At 43.4% G+C, this 26105-nt stretch overlaps 1 long non-coding RNA gene across 1 annotated transcript in view; it reads right to left on the minus strand.

The window, feature by feature from the left end:
• Positions 1-6857: 6857 nt before the first annotated feature.
• LOC309516684 overlaps positions 6858-26105 on the minus strand; it is a 215188-nt gene continuing 195940 nt past the window's right edge. Inside the window, exons 2-3 of the long non-coding RNA XR_014212969.1 lie at positions 9314-9400; positions 6858-8499 (exon numbers count right to left, since the gene is read on the minus strand). This is a non-coding gene — a long non-coding RNA (uncharacterized lncRNA). The remainder of the gene's footprint in view (positions 8500-9313; positions 9401-26105) is intronic.

The following is a 26105-nucleotide window of genomic DNA, read 5'->3' on the forward strand; positions in this document are numbered from 1 at the left end:
AGTCAGGTATCGCTTTGCAGGATTGTCTGAAAAAGCCACAAGGCTTGAGCTAGTCCTAGCTACTGCTCACAGTTCTCTACAGAGTCTAGTTTGTGCCCCTGGTGCACCCAGGCATCCGTACTGGGAGCAATGATCCCCATGCGATAAGAGTGCGAGTTAAAACATGACCACAACTTTTCATTACATCATTTCATTGCAGAATGGGGCAAGGACACTGAGGTCCAGCTCCGAGGGCCTTCTGACAGTTCCCTCGCTGCAAGAAGCGAAGTTACAGGGAACCAGGTAGAGGGCCTTCTCGGTAGTCAAGGAAATAAACAACCACCTGACTTTTAGAAGACATCTGAAGGCAGCCCTGTTTAGGGAAGTTTTTAATGTTTGATGCTTTATTGTATTTTTTATACTTTGTTGGGGGCCTCCCAGAGTGGCTGGGGAAACCGAGCCAGATGGGCCGAGTATTATTATTATTATTATTATTATTATTATTATTATTATTATTATTCCTATCAGGCAGCCTGTCTGCTGGAAGGTTGGGCTTCCAGGAGGTGGTTGCTGGATTCTCACTACCACCATGGCACAGGCCATTCCTGGTTGGCCTTACTGGCAACCTTGCTACATGGCAACTTACCACGCTGCCCTTCCAAGCTATGTCTGAAGTGTTAAGGTGCCACTCCTCCAATACCTCTTACGTTGATTACCTCACAAGCTACGGAGTCTGTTCTCCACATTTCCACATCTGTTTACTTTTTTAAAAAGTCCTCATTAAAATTCATCAGCATTTGAATGCAAATTTATCATCATATGCAATTTTCATGCAGTTTTGCCTAAAGCACAATATAACTAGGAAGCAACCATAGCATTGTCCTGAGTAAGTTCAGTCCCACAGTGCTGGAACAGCTCCACTAAATCTGGTCTGAATCTTTAGATCATTCCTCTGCTGAGCAAGCACATAGCACAGTGCAAGAGCCCGTGCTTTGCAGGTAGAAGGTCCCCTGTTGAAATCATAGCATGACCACTTTAAATAATAGCAGGTCTGAGGAAGACTTTGGCCAGGGAAGAGCCACTGCCAGATCAGAGTAGACTATCCTGGGATGGCTGGTGTGACTCAGTAGAAGGCAGCTTCATGTGCACACCATATTTGCTTTGACGTTTCTGTCTTTGTGTGACCATTGCACAATATGAAATGACCTCTTTTCCTGCACTCCACACAAAGCCTGGCTCTTGTAACGTGGATCATAATAACTAAAATGTAGTAGATTTGCCTGAATATTTTAGGAGCAGGGTGGAGAAGAAATCATCCTGCCTCTGGAGGGTACTGCTTGGGATAAGGGTGACACCAGGAGATCTGAATGGTATGGAAAGAGAAAGCTTTCCCCCACTGGGTAACCCGGCAGCAACTGCTATTTCAGTAAACATATCATTTTGTGTTCAGTAAACACACATTCCAAAGGAATGCTCTCATTGTTTTTTTGCTCTGTAATGCATTAATGAAGAGATAAAGTTTAGGTTGTGTAATGGTGACAGCTTGAAGTCATTTTGCCGAGTGTTATTTCACAGTGAAGTTTTGGAATGAGAGGTAGAGGAAAGACCTGATTTGATTTTTAACGTACCAACATGTGCAAAAAAATAGAAACATATGGGGAATTAATCTACATGCCCCACCCCAATAAAACTACTTCTTTCACTCTGAACTTGTTACGCATGGGAGTGTCTGCAACAGATAAAACACAAAGTGGGTTATATGAGGCTCTTGTTTCAATTTTTGTTTTATATTTGCTTGGAGTCTTTGAATAGTGAATTCATTTCCCGATGTAGTAAACATTTTCGATGGCCAGGATCCTTTCCCACAAATGAGCACAGAACTCTGGTCTAGCTCACCAGAAGCGCAGTCTATGCACAAAGACGTATCAGCTACAGATTCACCTTAAACACATAACCACCAAACAAACAAACAAACAAGCAAACAAGAAGTATTGTTGGTATGTTTTAAATATGTGACTGTTTCAACCTCCCAGTGCAAATGGGAAGTGAGTAGACCTTTTCATCTGTATTTACCAACTGAAGTGGATCTTTCTGCGTGGAAGTAATATCACCACCACCCAGGAAACAATTCTTGCTGCTCCTTGCTCATTAACAACTGAGGATTGAATATACACATTCCTACTCTTTATGACTCCATGGGCAGTATGAAAATGTCTTCTGACAGCTCATCCTTTCTGCTATTAAAGCAAACAATGGCTCTATTAGAAGAAATCAGCAATGGACAAAACAATTTTAATTCTGGAGCCAGGGGCAAAATATTAAATAAAAAATTAATGTAGACAGCTATTTTTCTTCCTTCAAAATTACTTATCATCATAATACTAAAACCTACCTCAAGACTTCAATTCTAAATGTCCCTTGTGCATGTTCACCATGTTATGTCTGAAACATCAAGTGATAAGAACAGAAGAATCCTACTAGATCAGGCCAATGACCCATCTAGTCCAGCATCTCGTTCTCGCAGTGGCCAGCCAGATGCCTGAGGAAAACTCACAAACAGGACCTGAACACAACAAAACTCTCCCCTCCCTCTGGTTTTCAGCAATTGATATTCAGAAGCACTGATGCCTCCGACCATAAATCATATTTGATGACTTACAAGTAGTAATGAGCCATGAAATACCACAGATGGAACTTTCAGATTACCTCATCTCATTTAAGAAAATAAGACAAGTGCTGCTGGATTTGACCATAAGATCATTTAGACTGCCACTCTGTCCTGGCAGTGGCCAGCCAGATATCTGAGGGAAGTCCGTAAGCAGTACAGGAGCACAACAGCACTCTCCTGTTTGTGATCCCCAGCAACTGGTATTCAGAGGCACACTGCCTCTAATACTGGAGGTAATGTAGCTATCATAATTACCACCGAGTGTCTTCAAACAAAATGCTTTTAATATAGTAAGTTCATACATTCGCCTGTGAGTAGTTAAAGGAAGAGAAATAGAGCTGCATAAATCAGGGACGTGGAATCTGTGGCCCCTCAGCTGATGTTGGCCTACAACTCCCACTAACCCAGCATGGGCAGTGGTCGGGAAGGGTGGAAGCTGTAGGCCAGAAACATCCAGAGAGTGGCAGGTCCCCCATCCTTGCTGTACAATTGCATGGGTGAATCAGCCCAGAGAATCTTGAACATCTAAATCCATTTGCTTTGTCCAACCGTTTTCTGACCACGAGTCAACATAGCAACCAATTATATACATTGGTAAAAGCCACAAGTAAAATCTGTCACAACCACTTTGAAGGGAAGGGGAGGGGTTCAAACCTTAGTACAGTCACTGACACTTCGCAGATTATAAAAGAGAAGCAGCAGGGATCTATCTCATAAAGCTAAGAAAAATAAAATCTCCAGTGTTTTGAGTTATCCTGCAATGGCTGTCCAGAACTTCCCATAAATTCTGAGAGGAGCAAAATACAATATTATACAGCAAATGTTGTATGTCCAAATGGGACATGTACTAATCAATAAAACCTCCAAGAAAGAGAGGTGCACTTTTGAGGTATACTTCTAGTTTAATGCAAAGCCAATTTCTTTTAGATTACACCATTGTTACTACTGGTCATATTCTTAGGGGATAGAATGGGGGGGGGCAGGTGGGTAATCTGTCTGTCTGTCTGTCTGTCTGTTTGTCTATATCAGGTGTCCAAGACAGGGTAAAATGGACACTCTTCAGCATATAATGGAATCTATACAATGGTGATACCTGATGCACTTCTATGGGGAAGTTTCTACAATTTAGGGGCTGTCACAGAGCCAAACGGGCTGCCCTTTCCTGGGATGCCATCCCCATGCTTCTGAGGGTGTCATAAATATCAGTTTGCTGATCTTAACACCTAAAAGGGACTGTAGAGAAGAAGGTGGTCTCTTGGATATTTTGGGCCTAAGTCATTTGTGAGCACCTTAAACTGGACCTAGAAATAAATTGGCAGCCATATATGAGCATGACTCTCTCTTGTTTTTGACTTACCAAGCCTCTTCCAAAACTGCAGCCTTGAATTCATCAAGCAGTGTCAGCCAGCTCTGCCCTGAACAGCCCACCACAAAACTCCTGGGCGTATCCATCTCCATCCTCTTCTTTAGAGTTCTTTTTTAAAAAAATGTGTTTTATATATTATTCATGTCTTCTGGTTGAACTTTTTCATGGTTGTATTTTAATCTCTGTAAACACTGAATTCTAAGAAAATTGGAAATGGAGCAAAACAAGGCCAGCCTGCTCAAAATGATGTTACAATCTAATTTGTTCTTCGCTAATTGTATTTGTAGGAAATGGACAATAAAGGACAAAGCAGTGCACTGTGCTTTCCAGAACATCATAATTGTGTGCACATGCCAAAACATTGATTACATGTAGGCATTCTGGTTGATATTATGTTGAAGGGAAATGAGAATGAACTTGCTTAAGTAGGGGACCACACGGGAGCCAAGAAGGATGACATAGTGGTTACAGAAATAGCTTGAGGCTTGAGAAAGGAGGGTTGTTGTTTTTTAAAGTCCCAGGCTCCGCATCATATTCCTTGTATTATCTGAGGAAAATGCATAAGTAATGTGTAAACGATCCAGTCTTCAGTTCAGCTTACTTTCCTCTGGGTACATTCATTCTGAAGCGAATGCAAGGCTTGCATACATTACAGCGGCTTGGTGGGAAGGAGCAAAACTCAGCGGCGGAGCATGTGCTTTGCATGCAGAGTGGGATAGGATCCATCCCCTGGCATCTCCACGTAGTGCTGGGAAAGGCTCATTTCGAAAACCCCAGAGAGCCACTGCCAGTCAGGATAAAACTGAGCTAAATGGACCAACAGTTCTGCTTGGTAGGAGGCAGCTTCCTATGCTCCTGCGGTTGGAGTTGCACAGTTAAACCAATGGGAGTGCTGCTACTGATCCTGCACTCCCAAATGTGTGACTCCCACCTCGGTGCTGCCCCGCTTTGATCCTGCCCGGACAAGCCACAGCGACACCAGTGTCAGGAGGGCTGCTACATAGCACTGCCCCACCACACACAGCACAGCTGGTTTTAAGCCTGGAGGCAGGTCTGTCCTGGCACATCGCTCCTTTTTTATATATCGATGGGATAGGCTCAGACTGAGAACCTCATGGCTGATCAGAGAACTTCATGGCTGATGAGGGGTGTGAATCCTGGTCTTCCCAGTGAAAGTTCAACATGCTAATCAATACACCACCCTTTACTGTTGTGATCCCTGTTGTGATTGTTTCAGCTGATCTGAAGAAATTGGACTCTCTTTGGGGGGCATGACTAGGGATGCTCGCCTAGTCATCTCCTGCACTTCAGAATTTACCATGACCACACTGCCCTTCAGAGACACAGAGATGGAAAGGGTGTGCTTGTCCTATCTCCCCACCACCTCAACCACTCTCCACTGGCACTGGTTGCTTCTTCTCCAACAGGTGTTCCAGGCCAGCATTTCCTTCTCTCATCTGCCACTCAGGGGTGCCAACTTGAATAAAATAGGGGGGCAGGTAAGCCCCACCCCACATAATCACTCACATGACACCACACACACACACACACACACACACACACACACACACACACACACGAATGGCAATGTCCATTAAGTTGGGTGTGTGTGTGAAGAGTCTCCGGCCCCTAGGAGTTGGCTGCTATGCTGCCACCTGTTCCTTGTGAATTGCCCCCTCCTAATGCCACTTTTCAAAACAGAAGCAGCTGCTGAAGTTTCAGGAAATCAAGGGGTGGCATAATGCGAACTTCCACCTATGACAACTGTAGGCTTGAGAACTGTAGATACTGCAGAGTGCACAGAGCAGAGCAAGTGCACATAGAACAGTTGAGGGGGAGTGTTTACAGAGAATCAATGGGACAGTTGCTCTGAAACTAGTTCCCTTTCACTTGTGGAGGCAACATCATGTTTCCCATATGAACAAATTGTGCCTCCTCCGTAGAAACACCTCCGATGTTTATCAGCTGCTCACTGCTCAAGGGAAGCGAGCAGCACAGGAAATGTGGGCCTAGAACACAAGAGAAGATCAACACTTCAGAGAGCAAGATCCTACTTGAACAATTTGCCCTGAGGGAAATATTAACAAATTTGACATGAAGCCTTGCAGTCCGCAACTATTCCATCTGCAAAAGTGGAAAATAGCACAAATGCTTTACATATTTTGAAGCATCCAGATACTACAGTAATGTGGGCCAGATAAGTATCGTAGCAGAGCCCATCAATCTTTTTCCTTCATTCCTGTTTGTCTGGTTGGTATTTGTTGAAAAATGGAAATATTAGTAGGTAGTGAAAAATTCAACTGCACTCCACGAAAACCTGGAGGCAGGTGGGTAGGTGGGGGAGGGGATTTAGGACATATTATCTAGGCTGAAAGGCCATGCATAGGAGAAGACAGGGACATGCTGTCCAAATAGGAAGTAGAGGCCACACAAAAAGGTGACTCTAGGCCTGACAGGAACAAATATTTCTGGGTTAGGCTTCTGGAATAATTGTCAAAGGCAAGAAATTAAATAGCCTTAAGCACAATAGGAAAAGGACTTGTTCACAGATACGTCCACCATAAAAACAAAAGGATGTGAGACTAAGCCTCAGGCTTGCATGACAAGTAACCTTTAAGGCAGGGGTGGGAAACCTCTGGCCCAGACATCAAATGTGGGTCCCTCAGAACTCTCCCACAAACCATACTACTTACCAACCCTGCATTTATGTATTTATTTATTTCAAAATATTTATACCACTATATCATTAAAAAATTCAAAGCAGTATACAATAATATCTTTATATAACCTAACCAACAAATTTAAAATCAGAGACCAACAACTAACTATAAAAGGAGACAGATTCTTGGTTGCCTGCGTATGTCTGGTGGCACAGGAAAGTTTCCAGCAGGCATTTAAAGGCTGGAACAGAAGGCACCTGCTGAGTTCATTGGTAGAAAATTCCATTTTTGTACTGCTGGAGCTTCTAAACCAGACATGGTAGCCAGGTAAGGGCATTTTCTTCCTTGAAGATGGTATGGTAATATTGAGATACAATTGTTCAATGACAGCCATATTTGGCATTATCTGTCCTTTGGTTAAGCATATTCCTTGCCCTTCTCTGAGATGGTTTGTCTTGCTTGCCACACTTGCTGTTATGCCTGTGGAGGCTGTCACCCAAAGCTACTTATAACCAGTGCTCTTCTCAGCATGGAGAAGACTTTCTTCTCACTTATGTAAGTGATGTGAAGTGAGAAGAGGGTTCCTTTCATGTCAAGAAGAGTACTAGGTGTAAAGGAGGCCTCTTGGTCCTGCTTATGGCATCCTTTGGGACATTATTTATTATTCTGTATCCCACCCTAGGGATACCAAGGAGGTTGTGGTGGAGAACATGTCCTCTTCTTTGAACATTTTGTGGTAACTTAAGTTGAAATAGTGTGACTGATCCAAGCAGAGATCTGAACATACATCTCTGCGGTACCAAGAGGTTCATTCAGTAAGTGTCCTTCAGATTAATCTTTTTTTAAATAAACGGATCCCTCCTTATTTGGATACAGGGAACTCCTGCCACCTGCCAAATGTTTGTTACACTTTTCTCCCTTATTGGAGCAGAAGGAAAGATTCGAATGGATATCCTGTCCTTCATCTTTGCAAATCTCCTGTCCTTTTGCAGCCATTGAAGATAGCGTGGGAACAACACATTAATATTTCCATTGTTAAGCTATATATAGATCCTCCCCCTACAGTATTTATATATTCTTACATCATATAACCATTATAAAAAAGAAAGTGATTGAAACTGCTGAATAATGTAAGAATGATCGCCTGTACATTAGTTCCGCTGTCATGGACATTACCCGTAGCTCTTTGAGGTTTCTGTATCTCTTATTCCACCCCGTGTCATGTGGCATCTATGGTGACATTACAGTAGTGAAAAGCTCATTTAATAAAACAGTAACTTTTCTAGTGTATTGAGCTCAGTAATTATATAACAGAGAAGCCTTAGCAGACATTGCATTGTGTTTAGGCTCTTGTCTATTGGTTTGCCGCTGCTCATTTTCCATTCCTTTAGGACTTAAGTGTAGCCAGTGTCATTTTGTGTAACTATTTGGACAAGATTTTCATTTTTAAATTCACAAGCAAATATTTTCTTCCTGAAATGTGGTTCTATCTATGAATGGCAACCACTCCTCCAATTTTCAAATGATCTTAAGCAAGGACTGGAGAATTACCTTGAAAACTATAACCAAAATTTCACCAAAATTTCCTCTCGCCTTTGATAATTTTTGAACACAGTTTATTTTCTCACTAACTGATGGGAGAATGCTTGCGGCCAAATACAGCAGAAATGTCTGGCACAGTCATAGCTTAGACGTTGAAAAGAACCTCAAGTCCTTAGCAAAGTAAATCCTTGTTCTTTGGACAATACTGCAGAGAGACTCATTCCTTGACTTTTTAAAGGGACCTGGTAAGGTCCAATACTGTACTGCAAAGTCACAAAGTAGATCTGAAAGGGGGGGGAAAATGAAATACCTTTGAAAATTAAATTCTGTGAATTTCCAAATTTCGCCATACCAAGTTTGAAAGAAAGATTTAAAATCCAGAATTTGAATCTGCATTTTGGATGTTATATAAATATATATAAAATAAAAGCATGCATATATATATATATATATATATATATATATATATATATATATATGAAATATGAATAAGCTTAAAGATAGATTACACACACACACACACACACACACAGTGGTACCTTGGGTTACAGATGCTTCAGGTTACAGACTCCACTAACCCAGAAATAGTACCTTGGGTTAAGAACTTTACTTCAGGATGAGAACAGAAATTGTGGTGGTGGCAGCAGGAGGCCCCATTAGCTAAAGTGGTACCTCAGGTTAAGAACTGTTTCAGCTTAAGAACGGACCTCCAGAACGAATTAAGTTCTTAACCCGAGGTACCTCTCTCTCTCTCTCTCTCTGTCTGTGTGTGTATAATTCTTTAGGCTAATAATAATAATAATAATAATAATATAATAATAGTTTATTATTTATACCCCACCCATCTGGCTGGGTTTCCCCAGCCACCCTGGGCGACTTCCAACTATTTCTTATATGCTTTTATTTTAATAGTCATCAAATGTGGAATCTGATGAGCTGTCAGTAGTTAAAAACTAATCAACACTCCATGTTAGCCATTAAGTACTCTCAGGTTCTAAATATTGCTGAAGGTTTTCTGTCAAATGCTCTCATATATTAAATGCTGTTGAATGCCAACCATGAAATACTGTTAAATACAATACAGCAGTGATTTTTAACCTGTCTCTTGGGAGAATTCTGGATTCCTTGAATCTTCTCTGGAGTGCTTTTCCTTCATGAGAAGATGAATAACGTCAGGCAAGGTTTCTGAAAAACAAACAAACCAAAAGAACACAATTCCCACTGTTATGAATCTGCTTTGCAATGTTCTGATAGTATAATTTTCTTTTCAGAGTGTTTTTAGGGCACACTCAGAGTTGTCATGGACTGAGTGTGCCCCTTAGAACCCTAGAATCCTTTGCACTCAGACAATATTTGATTTTAAAGTACCTTGGGACTAATCTAGTGTGCTATCTGCTGCTCAGTGCAGGAATCTTGCAACTACAGCCTCCCTGCCAGATGGCGATGTATTGGAATCCTCCGTAGCAGATGTACAGGGATTCCTTGGCAGACAAATCCATGTGGAAAGTGTTTCCTAAAGACAGAAAGTTTAAACCAAACCACCAGATATCAGCGATCAGTACTGCCAAGTAGCAACACCACTGCGTGTTAGCTATCAAGTACTGTCAAAAATATAAACTGTCAGGTGTCAGACCCTGAATTCCAGTATCAATGAGTGACAAATACAGGCATACAATATTCATTATGCCTGAATTTGCCCTTTCCCCCACTCCTCCCTCTAAATCTGTTTACCTTTTGTATCTTGCTGTAAGGCTAAGAGCAAGAACTATGTTTATTATCGATTGTAAGCCATTTTGCGAGGCTTTTTCACCTGATATATGGGGTGAAAGTATTTTAAATAAAATAAACAAATAAGTTGGTCCTGACAATGGTCTCCTCCTCATGTTGCATCCCGGAACGTCATCTTGCTGCTAAATCTGCCTGTTGTACTAGGGTTGAAGTGACTTATTGATTTCCTTTCCTATCCAAAGGGATGAATGCAAGGGTGACAAACCATATCTGTTTTGAGGAGGGTAAACAAACTGTCAGATCATTTTCTAATGTAACTTATTTAACCTCAGTAGCTTCCCTTCGATCTGGTGGTCACCATATCAGCTGTCGTCTCCTTTTTATAGCTTGCACAGGTATCTGCAAAATATTGCTGCTGTACTAGCACTTCAAGTTAGTTGGTACCCTACCCCTAATTTGTATATTCTGGCCTGCCACAGCTTGAGAGCTGCTCCTTCCTTCAGCCTCCCTTTAGTGATCATGAGGGTGTAAGTGACTTGGAGCGAGTGCCAGTTAGCCAGATTGTGCTGGTGTGTTGTACAGCCACAATACAGCATGGTGGTGCATGTCAAACAAGATACGCTCAAGTAGCCCTGCACAAAGTGAGAGACTGCCCCAGTCACACAGAGTGTACAGGGAGCATGGTGATGCTGTTCCAGTGCTTTTTTCCTGTTGTGATTGACTCCCTCTGCCTCAGATGGGTCCCTGCACTTGGTGCCAGCCTAGCCTTCCACTCAAGTTCCATAAGGAGTTGTTTAGGTTATGGTTTTTATAGGCATTTAACACACATTTGACGCAATTCTAATGTTCAGAACTGTCCCAGTGAAAATGTGAGTCTGGTCCTTCACTTAATCCTGTTGACAAGTGATGTAGTGGTCAATTTTGAAGTGCAGAAACTCAGCCCCTAGGCTATAGCTATGCCCCCAAGAGTGTGTCCAAAATTGCAGGTAGCTGGGTTGATCCTCCATCAATCAATCTGTATCAGCACACATGGGCACAGGTGTGGAGAACCTTTGATCTCCCAGATGTTGCTGAATGACAACTTCCATCAGCCCCAGCAAGCATGGCCAATGGCCAAGGACAATGGCAACTGTAGTTCAGTAACTCTGGAAGGCCAAAGTTTCCCCACACTGGGCATAGCATAATAGCCAGTTTATTAGGAAAAGCACAAGTACAATCCTAATTTGCACAGTTTCCTGGGAGTAAGCTCCACTGAACCCAGTAGTGCTTAGGTCTGACCACATAGGTTCAAAATATAAAAGACACTGAGCTTTAATGTCATGAACTGGCAGGACTATGGGGAAGGGGAGGAGGAAGAGGATCCCAGCGAGGGGGGTAGCTGGGACTGGGACACACCCGGGCAAGCTGAGGATGGGGAAGGAGAAGTTAGTGTTGGAAGTGCTCATGAGGTGACAGAGGAGGACGGAGGGATGGAGGTTGGTATGCAGGAGCCAGAGCAGCAGGACTCATCACCAGAGACTGAGAGGCACCTGTCTCCACGTACATGGTGGGTTCTGAGGCACATGAAGCAGTGAGTGGGGTGCTCCAGGAGGCAGAGGCAGGCAAGGGCCCATAGCCCAGCTCAAGTGAGACCAGGTGGGGCTCACTTGTTCTGGTATGTGATTCCCCAGCTGGAGTAGGCTTGGAGCAGGTGGGGGTCATACGCATCATCAAGCACAGATGCTGCTTCAACAGGCATAGTACAAAAGGGCAGCAGAGCTGAGGTGCTGTGGCTGCTCATGTCTTGTCTAGGATACTCCTTCACCTCCACGGGACTGTACTTTGGGCTTGATGCTGGGCTGCATCCTGACTTCAGACTTGGATTGACCCTAAACCTTACTTCCTGAGCTTCGGCCTTTCAGCATTTGATCTTGGACTGTGGACTTTGTGGGTGCTGATCGACCCTCAGATTTTGAACTCGGTCTTGGCTCACTGTCTGGCTGCCAGGTAGGCCAGCGGATTAAGATGTTGATCAAAAGATCTTCAGCCAGCTGAAAGGTAACATTTAACTGTTGATCAGAAATCCAAGCCATCTTACAAAGATACCTTGCCACTTAAACCACTAGTGCGAAGTAGGAACACCATCAAAGAAAATGTAAGAAGGGATAGGTTTGGACTTAATGGCACCACTTCTTCATCCTGCCCCTTCCACATTCTGTCTCCACCTGCATCTGATTTGAAGAAGCCTTTCTGTGGGTTAAACCACAGACCTTGGAATTGCCAATTGGAAGGTCAGTGGTTCGAATCCCCGTGACGGGGTAAGCTCCCATTGCTCGGTCCCAGCTCCTGCTAACCTAGCAGTTCGAAAGCACATCAAATTGCAAGTAGATAAATAGGTACCCCTCCAGTGGGAAGGTAAACGGTGTTTCCGTGTGCTGCTCTGGTTCGCCAGAAGTGGCTTAGTCATGCTGGCCACATTACCCGGAAGCTGTACGCCATCTCCCTCGGCCAATAAAGCGAGATGAGCGCTGCAACCCCAGAGTCGTTTGTGACTGGACCTAACAATCAGGGGTCCCTTTACCTTTACCTTTTCCACAATAAGTACTGCTGAGCAGAAAGTGAGTTAAGATGGCTGAGTCTGTCCTGTCCATTTTTGCTGGGCACAGCAGTCCATAGGGAGATAGGTGGCTATGAGCAATGAATTATGTTGGATTCTGCTGTATAGTTTCCAGCATGCAGACATTCATTAGTATAAATCCCATGGATCCTGTCAGGTACAGTGTTATTTTTACTCTTACAAATGTGATCTTTTGGGCTACTTTCCACACAGGTCAGAAATTTTCCATTGATACTTGTCACCTTCTCCATTTTCGCTATAGCTGTTGCCTGCAAACATCACAACCTTATTCCGTTCTCCTTAGCTAACTAATTTCTACTTTAATCTTTTCTTATTAATCTGCTGATATATGGGATGGGATTTTGAAAGCTGAAGGGGATTTGCATGCCGTTTTGAAAAGCAGCCTTAATTCTCTGGTTGCTTGGCCATAGGCCTGCTGTATTGTTTAACTCCTGCCATACCTGCACATTGTTGTTCTGTGTGGCCTCAGAGCTGAAGTTGCTGTTTTACTTCAGCTGGATTTACTGGCATAGAAAGCATGCGTCACTGACATGCTATCCCTGTAGGAAAACAATGCAGTCTGTTTCATGTGCCTGCTCTACGAAGTGGTTTCAATGGCGGGGGGTGGGGGGAGCGGCAAAGAAAAGAGGCAAATTAGATGTAGCTGCTGAAGGTGCAGGAGCCCTGACAGAAAAAGGTGACAATGGCAGATCCCAAATAGTATTAAATGAGAAATGATTTGGTGAAATGGTTTTTGGCTTCTTCCTTGCCCTATTGGACAAGCATGACTTCTGTGAAATATGCTCAGCTTCATAAACAAAAGCTTTTATTTGGCGATTTAACATTACAATAGAGGGTTCACATATGTACAGTTTTCTGTTTGAAGGTCTACATGGTCTAAGCCTAGTTTAAGGCTAAAGGATGCTAAGAAAATAGATCAGGGACCTCGAAGATGCTCATCAGCATCATCTGGACAGAAGTCTGAACAGGTGCAGAGGTCACTTGGTCACAATTTCCCCATTCCAGCGAGTGCTTTGTATTTCTATTTAAATTCTAGCTTTGCAATCGAGGCAATTTTATGCTTCCCCCGCCCTGTCTCTCCAGATGAGCTAAACACCTACCTACAATATAGAGAAGTTGCTATTTACACGCCACTCTAAACTGTCCAACCATAACTGCCAAGCCTATTCTTATCTGGAATTCTCAGCGAGCTCTAATATCTAAAGGTTTGTTACCTCACATTTTCCCTAGACCCATTTTCATGTGGCAAATTTATAGCCCTCTCCGCACTTTCTTATACAAACATAAAAGCCAGGATTTTCCCAATTTAAATCTTTTCTCTGCTCATTATCTAAATCTAGTACCTAAGATTTCTTAGAATAATTAGTACCCTTATTTACCTTGGCCACAAGCTAATGATTGAAAACTACCTGGTTGACACATAATATTCTCCATTTTGATAATTGGTGAACAAATGTTTGAATTACTCACTCTAATACTGGATTTAATCTAATATTTGATTTTATATTGCTGTTGTTTTTGAGTCTTGTGCTGTTTCCTTGTTCCTATTAGAGTCAATGGATCTCACCCCCCAAATCTCCCCAACAGGATCTATAATGCCTGTAAATGTAATCATATTATTCCCCCAAATAAAAAAGTTAATTAAAAAAATTAAAACTTTAAATATGCAGGCATAAAACACTCCATATCCTATGCCTATACTTTGGTAGACTTCTTCCTCCATGGAGACTACTAGGGGCCAGATTCAACTAATGGGTCCCACTAGTGGAAACCCACGCAAGGATTTCATGAAAATCTATGCAAGGATTTCCATTAGCACAATAGGACTTTCTCTCCCCCACCCCAACTCCTCACACTGGAGAGTCAGGAGGACCTCCAGAACAGCAGGCAGAGAGGAGGAGAAGGAACACTATTCCACCAGGCAGCCAGAAATGTTTATGCTTGCAGAGCAATTTTCTTAGTACTACACTGAAGCCCTCCCATTGCCTGCAAAGTTCATTCACTTCTGTCAAAGGGGGGGGGGAGTTGGTCATGTTTTTATATCCCAATAATGAAGTGGGATGCCTAGAGAGGGAACAGAACCTTATTTTTTCCTGAAGTGGACTTGAACCCTGAATCAAGGCACCCTCCAAAGCACTTCAGGCTCAGGCAGACTGTTTCCGAAAACTCCCAACTGGTGTCTGAACCAAATCTTGTGGTTGCTGCATGCTCTTACTATTTCCATAGCCCTAAGAGACAAAAATGTGCTTTAAAATAGAATAACAATGAAGGAATGTGATATTTTAATAATGCTGAATTCTACACCCCTTTCCAAATTTCATACTTGAGAAATGTGATTGCCAAAATTCATGGAACACGTTCCACCCTGACATGTTTATTTCCCCATTTTTTAAATGCTCCCAGTTATGTTTAACTATTCCTTTATGTTGTGAGAGAACTGCCCGCATTCTGATTTGGCTTCTAGACTTAAACCAGAGTGAGTCCCTATGAGGGATTTTTTTACCTCAGTTTCTCGCTGATTAGTTGTCACCCTGGGAAACTCATAGCCAGGCAATAACTGAAGCTGCTAGCAAAGTGGAGCAGCCAAATTGTGAGACTGCGTATTATTGTGTCAGCTGTGTATTATTATAGCTTATTATTAGCATTGAGGGGCTGCGTCTACATGGTGTAGTGGACCTTTGCCAAGCAGTTGTTCAGCATGCAATGCTTTGTGAATGACACTTGGATTGCTTTCCCCAGCAACTTTGGTCATGGTGATACAGCGCAGTCTGCAGCTGCTGCACTTTCCTTAACACAACATTGCATGGAGAACACCGTGCCAAGTGTGCATGTCAGCTTGAAGTGACCCACATTGCACCAGCGTTGGCTCCATTATGAGACACTAATCAGTTTCAAGGGTGTGTTTGCATCATCATCTCTTTTCATGTTGCCTTGGAAGGCTTCTGTCCTTATACTTTTGTTATTGTTTAGCCCTGAGCCAAATTTTAATGAGATTTGATTCTCACTGATGGCAAAAGTTGCTGTTTCATAGTGGGCGGGGAAAAAGTTGTCCAAATCCCCAACCTTATTTTCTTTTTCTTGCACTTCTTTCCCCTTGCACTTGTTTACATGCATTGTCCTCTGATCTCCTGCGGTGTTTGAGGGCAGGAGGGGAGAAAGGAAGAGGAAACACACTGCTATTCCACTGGTAATTGGTCTGACATTTCCTGCCTTGCCATGCTGCACTTGTGGTTTCATTGATTGCCAGCACCGCACGGCAAGGCTTTTGTCTTCAGCCAGCTCTAGTTGTGTGTATACATGACTTGTTGGGGCAGAATGCAGATGGGAATGTGCATTCAGATACACATGCAAGCACATATCTCTGTTGAAAAAAATGCATTTCACATGGATGACATCCAGGTTGGAATGCACATCCTGATGTTGGTGTCACCCATGCAGTCTCCTTTCCCTTCCTTTCATCGGGATCTGCATTAGGATCTGTATTCAAATGCACATTTCTATCCATGTTCTGCCATAGCTGGTCAATGAAGGGCTAAGGTAGATCATACAAGAAACATGTGATAACATTTCAAGTGCCTGGTTTCTTAAATAAAGTGGGAGAGGGAAAGCAGGGCGGGCCTGTAGTCCCCTTATAGAACAACCATTCTTGAAATGGTTGAACAGTCAATTTTCCTCCTCATGGAACTCTTGGAATTTTTTCTCTGTGAGGGGAATTAGGGTCTCAGGATTATTATTTTTTTGGGGGGGAGGAGCCATTACTAACATGATACGACACTGCTTTAAATGTACAGCGCAGATACAACTTAATATACAGTATGTGACTCCAGTCATTCTGCATCATGATTCCTGCTCTGTGAAGCAGAAGTTATAAGCTGCTGAAGGAATATTTACAGTGCAGACTGTAAATAGTATACTGTACTATTGTCGAATAACATTACTCAAATCACCCTGCATCACAGTTCCTGCTCTGCGAAGCAGACTCTAACATTCCTGTAGAGCTGCTGCAAGGATATTTGCAATGCAAATGTAAAATATCATACTATACTATTATACTATATGGAAAAGTAGATGAAAGGTCTTCCCTGTCACTTTGCCCACTCCTGTCTCGATAACTCAGACCCTTCACAACCATCATTCCAGGTGTCTTCCCCCCTCCTTTTCAGCTTGAAATGCCTGTGAACAAGCTGCGCCCCCTCCTCCTTGCAGAAGTGTCCTGCTATGGCCTTGACCACTGATGCCCAAGAGGCTTGGGAGTTTGCTTGAAACAAAAGGAAAATATTGCGAAAGGCAGTGGTGTCGAATAATGCTCCTATTTAGTAGGAATTTTTCTCTCCCCCCCTCTTGCATTCTCAGGCAGCACCTGCTGTGTGAGGCTGCTGGCCAGCTCCGCTGAGCCTCTGTGATAAAACAAACAAAAACAGCAGGCAAAAAATTCCTCTTTATAACGCCTGTTATCCTCAGGCTACCTTGTAGCACTCCCTGGTTTTCTCTCCCTTTCCCACCCCTTCCACTCTTCCATCCATCAGCTCTCCTAATGCAAGTGCCTGTTATGAAGGGTTTCTGCGCATGGATCAAGGGACGGTGCAAGAAGAGTCCCCTTATTGCTTAAAAAGTATGTCACACACGCACAACACACACACACACACACACACACACACACTTTTTTCTTAAGATATGCAAGAATTCTGACAAAACTCTCCGCCCAAAGGAAAAGAATGAAGTGTTATCACTTCAGTAGCAAATAAGAATAGAAATGGGTTGGAATGAAAATGACAGAGGAGGAAATTATGACATGGGGAGGAAAAGTTCCAGATGTCTTTCTAATGGCTGGATCATATTTTACATGGGAAATGGATTTGCCGCTTCTCCAGCACAATGCAGCTGGTGAATATCCATAATGCTTAAAGAGGAGTCCTGCGCCAGTATATATGTGGTAGGAACATGCTAGGAAGGGGAGCCAAATCGTAATTCATCTGCATGGGTCCACTTTATGACCCTTTGTGTTTGCAGAGATGCATTTCTCAAAAACAAAACAAAACCGCGTTATTATCCACCAGGAAATATTTGATGAAGCAGCAGCAGCAGCAAATTTATATGCCATGTAAAGTGTGGATTAACAAAGGGAAGGGTGGGGAAAGAAACAATTATTCACAGACTATGTTGAATAAATTAGCAGATAAGATCCTGTCTAGCATCCCAGTATCAATGGAGCATTACTGCTGGAGGTCTAATGCTGGTACCATGACCCATCAACAGACCTCCTCCAGTGATACAGAAGCATCTATCAGGAGCTCCCATGCTAGTGGCTGTCCCTTGTTGTGGCACAGATGTATTAGCACAAATCCTAGTCTGTTCAATACAGAGAGATGAGAAACAGGCTTTCTAGCATTCCTGTTGTCTTTCTCACGCACAGAGCCTATCAAAGCCAGTGACGCTGGTCATCAGAAGAAGAACCAAATGTTCAGGTGACACTTAGTAAAGATTTGTATGGTTGACATTGTGTGATGTTGCTGCTGGATGGTGTTCTTTCCTTTTGGAGCATTGTGGGCCTTGCAGCACAAGGAGTTACTCCTCCTGCTTATATAGCATTGGAACAACATGGTACTCCTGCTTTTCACTTCTTGATTGCCTGGCAGTGCTCTGCTTCTGGAAATATTAGATGAGAAAGAGAAAGAGAAAATAGTAATAATTTTGTTCAGAATTGAAACACTTTGGTTATTTACTGGAAAAAGAAGACACATGTATCTATAAATATCTACACGTTTAGCTCTTACAGTCAATTTGTTGTAACAAATGTACTGCGGTGGCCTGTTGCATATGTTGTGAACCACCCTGAAATCTATGGATGAAGGGCAGTATACAAATGTTTACAACAACAACACTTTAATAGATTTCCATAAGGTGTCATTCATGTCATCTCTCTCTCTCTCTCTCTCTCTCTCTCTCTATATATATATATATGCTTTCGTAGATTTTCACGGGTACAGGAATGCAGGTTTTGGTGTCTTCGGGTGTCTTCCCGTGTAAGAGTCGGGGTGTCTGTGCGACGTTTCGACGAGGTCTCACTCGTCATCTTCAGGCTGGTGCTTTCGGCTTCTTGTTACTGGAACAGAGCCAGTTACTGGCTCTGTTCCAGTAACAAGAAGCCGAAAGCACCAGCCTGAAGATGACGAGTGAGACCTCGTCGAAACGTCGCACAGACACCCCGACTCTTACACGGGAAGACACCCGAAGACACCAAAACCTGCATATATATATATATATATATATATATATATACATAAATTTAGAACAGACAGGTGCTCTGTCAATTGTGCTTCATTACCTCAATCACAGGGTCTGTATTCCTTGGATTCTTGGTTCCCAGGCCTTGCAGGCATTTTCCAGTTGTTTTATCTGGGCACAGAGCAAACCTTTCCTTAGATATTGGCCATGAAGGGACTGCACTCTGTGTCTACCCAATCAGGCTCTCAATATGGCTGCTGTATTGTGACCTCCTGGAGCTGGTGGGCACAATATTTATGCTGACAGCTACAGCCTCTTATTGAGTGTAATACTGGAGCACAAGAAGCAGAACAACCAGGAGAGGTGATCACATGATTTGGGGCCACTGGATGATATTGCTTGCATCAGATGCTAATGGTGGGCTTTCTGCTCACCCTTTGCAAGCAATGCAAGTGAGCAGAGAGGAAGAGGTAACAGGAAAGACCAGAGTTTTCTTAGAGAAAGAGTCAGAAGCGGAGTTAGCTGTTCCGGCACCCAGAGTGGCGCACATGCTGTGCACCCAGGGTCAGGTCTAGTCCTAGGTGAGTGTCCCAGGGGGACAGGGCAGCGATGTCACCCCCCTCAGGGATGACACCCGGGGTGGACCGCACCCACCGCACCCCCTTCCTCCGCCAGTGGAAAGAGTATCCCTGTTGGACACAAAGTGGGGAAAGTCATACCTAGAGCAGCCACATGGTGGAATATTTCAAGAATCAGGCTGGAATCCAAGCACAAAGAATTAAGGAAGTAAGACATCAGTAGGACATGATTGGCTAGTGCATGATGCTGTGTTTGAGAATGACTAGTATTAACATTATAAAAAACACAATTCCTTGTCCATTATACTTGCAAACATGTGCATAGAAAACCAGGCACCACCCTTTCCATGGCAAGTCCCCTTTGCACCTGAAGGAAGAGTTGCTGTAGGGAAGTGCCAGGTAGGGAAAGGGTTAAACACCCTCCCCCCTCCCACTGCTCTGCTTTGCCCTGGCAGCAGGGGCTGTTGGGATTTTGTTGTGCGTTTTTGTTTGTCATATGCAGCCCCACCCACTGCATACACAGAACATTCATTTTAAAAAGGAACTAGTTCTAACTCAAGTTTATCCTGTCCAAACCAAAACTAGTTCTAAACAAAGTAAAGATCTTCAGTCCAAGTTCATCCAGATGAGCTCAGAAGAGAATTCTCCTTGTCAGCCCTCTCCCAACTGGTGGATAATTCCACTTCGTTCTCTTCTGCTCTGATATCTAGAGAAACATGTGGAATTTCATCACCTGCAGATGCGATGAAGAATTTTACGAGAGCATTAACTTGCATGGTGGCACTGGCAGCAATAGGTCCTCTTGCCTTGCCAACTCAATAGAACCAAAAAGCAGGAGGACTAGATTAACTACGCAGAGTTACTCTAACACCACAAGTGACGTATGCTTCATAACCACCCTGACACATCCCTAAACCACCAGTGCAGATAAGGCCTAACCACTTTTTCCTTTGCGACACAATACATGGGTAAAGGCTCTGGTGTTATTATTTTGCTCATTAATGGTTTCATTTACGCACAGACTGACCCAGGATCCCGTGTAAGATCATCATTTTGGTGATGACCAGAAAACAGCTTACTATTGCCTTGGTAAATTGATGCCCTTCCCTAATGCATGTGGCTACCCTGGAACATGTCTTACAACACACATACCTAGGGTAAACAAGCATTATCATGTGTTTTTATTCTGTTTTTCCTTCCTCTAAGTCAGACACAGTGCATTCGTCTTTCCCTCCCAGCTCTGTAATTTTAGCCTAGGGTTACCACTTAGAAAGTCAGATTGGTGCAAACTCATATAATTACTGTCTTCATTGTGATGCATAGGCCTGATGGCGAGGAACATTTAAAAAAGAAGAAAAAGAAAACCCTATTATGAATACCAAAGCTTAGGCTATATGTTAGTTCATATGCTGGCAGTTTGGCACGTACCTGTTTACTAGCTGGGGCATTTGCCAAATCATTCAGTAAGGATTACCCGGCACATTGTTCATACCATAAATTGACAGTGTTGGTGCTTTGAACACAGTAACATGGTGTACGGTGGTTGTTGTTTTATCATTTAGCAAGAAGGTATTTAAAGAGAAACTTCACGTTCACCAAATCTTCCTATATACATGAAAATCTAAGTCTTCCACCACACAGCCCACACTGGAGGATCTGCAGTGCCATATCAACAGCCTGGCTTTGCATGCAGTCAGAGTGCAGCCCTTCCAGTGGAGAGTTTGTTGCACCTCATCGCAATCTAGATTTACATGAGCAAACCTTTACCGCACACCCGACCACCACAAGGAGCCCAAACTATACATTTACAATCCTCTCTCTCCTCACTTTCTTTTTCTAAATGATTAATAAGAGGATGTGGTCTTTAAAGTCTGCAGTGAGCCCAATGTGCTGACAAAGCAATAGGCTGCCTCTTCCAGGTCACCCGGCAGCAAGCCCACATCTTTGTGAAAACACAAGAATGGCAGGGATTTATTTAAGGAATTCAGAGTCCGAGACACAAGCATTTTTGCCCTTCAGACCCTAGCAACTGTGCATCTGCAGTGGTCTCCAGCGACTGCCATAGAGAGGAGGAGCAGCTGGCTGGCAGACGCACAGCTTTGAAAACAACTTTTTAATATGCAGACATCAACCCATATCCCATTTTATACAGTTGTCTCTGGCGTGCAGCAAAATGGATCGGATGACAAAACAGAGGGCCATAAACGTCTCTGATTTGAATGCAAAAGTGAAACATCCTTCCAGTTAACACAGCACCTGAGCATGCTCTGAATTCTTTCCTGTGTATTTCAATATAGCACAAGAATTCCTCCCCCAGTCTTTTGAGCATATTAGAATTCTGTCAATGGGTGGCCCAGGCACCTGTTGTCTGGCAGAAGCGTTACATAAGCGATTGCATGCTCGGGATGATTCCTTTGATATCTGTCACTGTGGCACATGTTTCTCAGCACACAAAAGAGGGATAAAAATCAAGGGGAGTAAGGAATACCAAAAATGTTTATTCTTTTTTTTAAAAAAAACAACACACACACACACACACACCAGACTTTTTAATTGCTGGAAGTGAGACTCCCCCCCCCCCAAGGTAATCAGCAGGAAGACAGATAAATAAATAAATATCTGGCAATCAAATTTTCATTGAGAAAAACTTTATATGCCCTCAACATGTGTATGTTAAGTTATTTGGGGACACACATTCTCTGTTTTTAGCCTGAGGGCTGGGCAACCTCCTGGGCAAACTTCTGGGCCCACAGGCAGAAGTGGGCCAATCAACAAATGTGAATGTTACCTTTATACACTAGGCTAGTTTCTACAGATATTCACCCACCCCTCTGCTCTAGCCTCCATCCAAGAACTATCAGAGTTCAAGGAGGCATTCTGGAAGGTAAAAGCACTAAGAGAAGGTGCAGAGCAGGGCTAGTAAGAAGCATGGCTTGGGCCAGGGGCAGACTTTGGTAATATGGCACCCTGAGAGAGGACAAATTTTGCTGTCCCCTGCCCATGAAATATTTCTTATGTTCACAATAATTCCTATTCCTACAGTTGCCTTTTATGGACCATCTCAGTAGGTACCCATATAAATGTATTATTATTATTACTATTATTTATTTAGCAACCCCTCAACTTGGCACCTTGGGGGGGGGAGCCACCTGCACCACCCTAAATCCATGCATTTGGTCCCTCAAGTCTGAGATTCCCCAATATTGTGTTAAATTATTAAGACTTTTTGTTTCTGGCCCTGGATATGTGTGCAGGTACTCATGGCCCCCGAGGTAGCTGGCTGGCCTGTTTTTTCCGTTGTATGATTCTCAATGACAGTAACTCTCAGTACTTGCAGTCGTCTCAGAGCGGACTTCAAACAAAATGACACAGTGAACTCCACAGTTTGGAATTCGCAGTGCCCCCTAGAAATCCTGACAAAAATGCCCTGCGTATGTGCTCTCTATTTGTGAAAATGGAGCCTCTTAATATGGAAGGAAGACTATGTGGTTTGGTGGATTGGAAACAGAATATAAATTGGGGTGAATGCAGAATGCTGTGCAAATTAAATGTGCAGTATACATGATAGATAGTAGCAGGGGTGAACCTGTTTGGCTCTGCCTTCCAGTTCCGCATACACATGGCAGCCATGATGTCCCATCGCCGCCACCTGAGCACTTCCAGTTTGGAGTCTTCCCATGGAAAAGAGAGTGACTCCTCTACTGAGAGTCCAGGGGGAAACTGGCAAGGTTTCAGATTTGTTATAATTAATGGACAGACCAGATGCATTAGTGAAGTGCTCAATTACCCTCTGAGAGGCAGGGAAGGATGTGGCGTGGCAATATTAATAACAAAGAATGCTGTATCATCTGGAAATGGTGCCAGTTCGTGATGCATGCCTTTAATGGCCACCTCCAGTAAATTCTGAATGGTTCCTCAATTCAATGGTTAAGGGTCCAATAAACAGGACTAAAAGCAGCAGGGATTAGAACCACTCTTGCTGGGCACTCCTTTGCAATCGGAAGTCCCACTTGACTTTGGCCATTACTGGCATTTAGGGAGTTTCAAATTTGGCCTCATACCCATTTTTATTTTTTTATTTTTATGAGGAGCTGCTTCCGCTTCAGAAACACCCATTCTATGCAGACATCTGAAAATTATTCAGTGTTCAGAAGAAGTCAAGGGGCAATATACTATAAAATATTTAGGTCTCACCTTATTGTCAATAATTTCTCTCCAAGGACTAAGCTGATCTGGTCCAGATGAACATAGGACATAATCAAGGGATGGGGAAAGTTGTGTCCTTCCTGTTATTGTTGGACTCCAAGTCCCAGCAGCCCCAGCCAGCATGGCCAATGGTCAGGCACAATGAAAGCTGCAGTCTGGAGGGCCACAGATTCCCCTGACCACGGATTCCCCAACCCTTCACTTCTGGGCATGATCTGGGAAGTCCAGTTTCATATTACTGTCAAGAGTGCTGATCCCCTGCTAGCCATTATGGAAAGGGGGTGGGAAAGCTTAGGCTTATCACCTTTGAAAAGGTGAAGTGTACACTTCTAAACCAACTCACATGGAAGTAAGTGAGAATCTTGAGCATATTTGATTAGTAAGGGAAGAAATGTGGGGAGTTGACGTGTCCCTGCATCTACCATCTTGGTTCCCAATTTAGAGACACGTAGTGCTTTTTTTCTAGAAAAATAGGTGTTACAGTAAGTGTCACACTTTTTAACCAAAGAGAGAGACTCGCCATGAAGCTTGAGTTTGGATTTGATATCCCGCTTTATCACGACCCAAAAGAGTCTCAAAGCGGCTAACATTCTCTTTTCCCTTCCTCCCCCACAACAAACACTCTGTGAGGTGAGCGGGGCTGAGAGACTTCAAAGAAGTCTGACTAGCCCAAGGTCACCCAGCAGCTGCATGTGGAGGAGCGGAGACGTGAATCCGGTTCACCAGATTATGAGTTACAGTAAGTGCAACACTTTTCAACAACAACAAACAGGTGCCAGTACTGTGTACCCTTGAGTACCCCCTGAAAAAAAAGGCACTGGAGACATGTGTGCAGAGAAATAAGATAAAATATTACCCATCAGCTTCTCTTGGAATGAGCAGCTGATAGAGAGTAACAGTAAGGAAGCAAAGATAAATAGAAAGAAATTTCAAAGAGAGCCTTTAATTGGTTAAGGTGAGCTGAGTCAGCCAATGATCTACACAACCCCACATCCCATTTTGTGGCCTTTACAGAGCCACCCTCGGACATCTTCCTAACTAAGATCAGTTGGTGGCCCACTCCTCACATCAAGGTGCATAATAGCCCTAAACATGCACAGAACTGATCTTAAAGAAACATTTTCTTTCCAGTCAGTAAGTGGATTAAATATAAAGTGTGTCCTGTTTTTCATTCCACAGGGTCAAAAATAGGGGCCCCAGACTCCAAGAACTAATGCTGTACCAAATTTAAATATCTGCTATGAGGCACACACTATACCCCATTGGTTTTTAAATACTTTATCCCCATTTTTTGCCGCATTTATCCATGAGGAATTATGTGCAGCCTGATCTGATGTTGTGTTCTGGGTCTGATGTAGACTCTTACAAAGAAAGTGGCAGACTGGACCACAGATAACTCCAAGTGAGCAACTTGCTCCAACAAAGGATGTGAGGTCTCGACCTAAAGCATAATCATCTCCCTATCTTCAGCAGTTAGTTCAGCACTCAGCACTCTGCAGCCTCTGACTCTGTGTCTGCATTACTGCTAGATTCAGGGGTCATGACACCTATCCATGTGGGATAGCAGTAATGGAGTTGCAAATTCAGAAGCTCAAGGTCTCTTTGCGGTAGCCACAGCCTTTTCCCTATTACCGCTGCGACCCTCATAGCCACTTCTGAGTTTATGCAACCTTCTAACACTAATATTATAATTATGTAATAATAACAGTTAGGGATGCATTGCAACAATCAATGCACGTCTCCATGTGTTGCCTCTCAGCTAGCTCTACTATTTTCTGTGCATGCACTCCTGAAAGCAGTCACAGCATGTGGGACAGGGCCCCACTCCTGAGTCGCCTCTCTAGCTGATGTGGTGCTGCCACTCACCAGGACTAGGATAGTGTAGGGCAGGACAGGGCAGCAGGAAGGGCGAGGGAACACTGAATTGGTGGGAATGGGTGAGGGTGTGCATGGATATGTGCTCATGCTTCCACCACCATGCCCTGCACTGTCCTATCCTGGTCTCAGCAAGTGGCGGTGCCACTGCAGCTGAGAGGACAGCATAGTAGAAGCACTCCCTCACACACAAACTGTGAGTGCCTGAAAGCATAAACTGCAACATCTGAATTCTGATATTGTCAGTGTTTAAGGGCCCTCCAGACTGCAGCTTTCATTGTGCCTGACCATTGGCCATGCTGGCTGGGGCTGCTGGGATTTGGAGACCAACAATAACAGGAAGGACACAACTTTCCCCATCCCTTGATTATGTCCTATGTTCCTCTGGACCAGGTCAGTTTAAGGGCTCTTCATCCTGAGACTAATTTGCCTTTTGTAACAGTTGGCTAAGTGAGTAGGGTTTGAAGTGGTTTTAATTTGATGATAGAACAGAACTCTGGGAGAGTTGTGATAGTGTGGCATCCCTGAAATTAGTGGCCAAGCTGACATTCTCAGATAGCAAATATTGCCCCTCCATTAAAACCGTGACCTTGGCTGAATTCAAACTTCTAATCAGCCCGCAAAAGGCTCAACTTCAGCCTACTTAATTCTTCAAACCATC

The sequence above is a fragment of the Podarcis vaucheri genome (assembly GCF_965113315.1).
Source record: "Podarcis vaucheri genome assembly, chromosome: 1".
In the NCBI taxonomy this organism is placed as follows: Eukaryota; Metazoa; Chordata; class Lepidosauria; order Squamata; family Lacertidae; genus Podarcis; species Podarcis vaucheri.